Source organism: Heptranchias perlo, chromosome 2 (assembly GCF_035084215.1).
Source record: "Heptranchias perlo isolate sHepPer1 chromosome 2, sHepPer1.hap1, whole genome shotgun sequence".
NCBI classification, from domain to species: domain Eukaryota; kingdom Metazoa; phylum Chordata; class Chondrichthyes; order Hexanchiformes; family Hexanchidae; genus Heptranchias; species Heptranchias perlo.
Genome location: NC_090326.1, coordinates 128,638,787 through 128,640,585, shown reverse-complemented (window position 1 = coordinate 128,640,585; position 1,799 = coordinate 128,638,787). Strand labels below are relative to the sequence as shown.

Below are 1,799 nucleotides of genomic sequence, written 5' to 3'. Positions count from 1 at the left end.
ACCTTGATCCTGTTGAATGAGCCGCCTTGGCATAGAACCACCACCACCACCGCCCCCCGCCCACTCCACCTCACCTCACCTCCCCGAAAATATTAATTCCCCATCCAGATGCAATAACAAATTAATTAGCTGTTGATCCGCTCCAGATCGGAGCGAATCGACCCCTTGTCTCCTGTATTATTGTTCAATGCAAACGTCAAAGAAACCTGTGACTGTAGAGCAGAGCCGGCGCTTTTCAAACGCGCCTTGTAAAATGCAGTAATTGATTTAACAAGAACGTTTACTGTAAGGACTGTCGAGAATGCAGAGAATAATTAAGACGGTGCCAGTGTTTTTTTTAACCCGCACTGTTATCCTGTCTACCAGGTCACATTTTTTCGAGCTTGTCTCTGTGGCGCAATCGGTTAGCGCGTTCGGCTGTTAACCGAAAGGTTGGTGGTTCGAGCCCACCCAGGGACGCTCCTTTTATAACCTGATATCGCTCCGTACATTTCGCATTGTTTTTATATATCGCTAAAGTCATTGGTCATTTTGTACACTATTAGGAATGCTCTGCAAAATAACTAAAGGTTTCAGGTTAAATTACATAACAATGTTCAAGTTTCTACGATTTTTTTTGTTGAACGCGTCTTTGGCCAGCAGCTAATATGAAATACCTATAACCCCTGTTCTCGCTTAAAGAAATAACGCGTACGAACATGCGAGAAATAATATCAGCGGCTAAAATATGAGGATTTATTTGTACATTTGTTTCAATAGCAGCTGTGCAAAATAATCAATTACAAAATTAAAACTCTTGGTAAATCCGACTGTCTATAACTATACTGAGCAGTAGAAGGACACAACTTCTCAACATTCACGTTGTGTTGCTTGAGAAGAAAAAATAATTGCCTATCCTGTAGTATGTCTTCCATAACAAAATTCAGTCGATTATTCAGCCGAATGGTTTACTGTTACATAAAGAGAAGTAAAATCGTGCAGTGCGAATTTCCGCATTCGGTTTATCGGCCGATATCACAACAGGGCTTCGGAATTCTGTAAATATTGTTGGGATAGTCAGGGGTTTGCAATTGCCCTTCAGTTATAAACACGATGACATCTGAGAATTACTGATGTAAAATTTCTCCAAGCGCAATAGAAAAGTTTCAATTTTAGTATGACAAAACACAAAGTAAAAATGGCTAAGAAACATTCAAATGTTTATACCTAAGTACTCAAGAAAGATGCTTTAAGACCTCTCGATTTAAAACTATTCATTGCAAAATTCCCCACTTTTAAACATTATTATAAGTTTTGAGGTTTTGGGACAGACTTGTCCTGGATACATATAGATTACATCAAAATACTGAGTGTGTGAAAAGAACCAATTGCATTTACTTAGAACGTGTAATGCATCATTAGAAATGTCTCTGTATTTAATGTACTCTGTTCAATCCTTCACTTATTGTTTTCAGGCAAAACACAAAAAGAACATGCTATATGTTAACTCTAAGTTTTCAATAAACAGAAGGCCTGCTGGCTAAATGTTACCTAAGCTCCTGGCAATTACATTATCTACTCTCTCTCTCTCTTCTGTCTCACAGTTACATTTCCTATTGTCAAAGACCCATTTTAGTTACAATAGTATGGGATGTCAATGATTTTTAATATATCTTCTGAAAAACATTGTACAATTCAACGTTGTCCATTAGGTTTTTAAGCATTTTTGTGCTTGGGTTTGATATGCTTTTGTGCTATTATTGTGCTTCTATAGTGTTATTTTTGTTTCTACTTAAATCTGATTAAATTTTTACAAGCCA

General features: G+C 37.4%; 1 non-coding gene across 1 annotated transcript; it reads left to right on the top strand.

Annotated features, from left to right (window-relative positions):
- The first annotated feature begins 385 nt into the window (after window positions 1-385).
- Window positions 386-459, top strand: trnan-guu (transfer RNA asparagine (anticodon GUU)). Its single transcript has one exon. It is a non-coding gene; the product is annotated as a tRNA-Asn (tRNA).
- The last annotated feature ends 1,340 nt before the right edge of the window (window positions 460-1,799 follow it).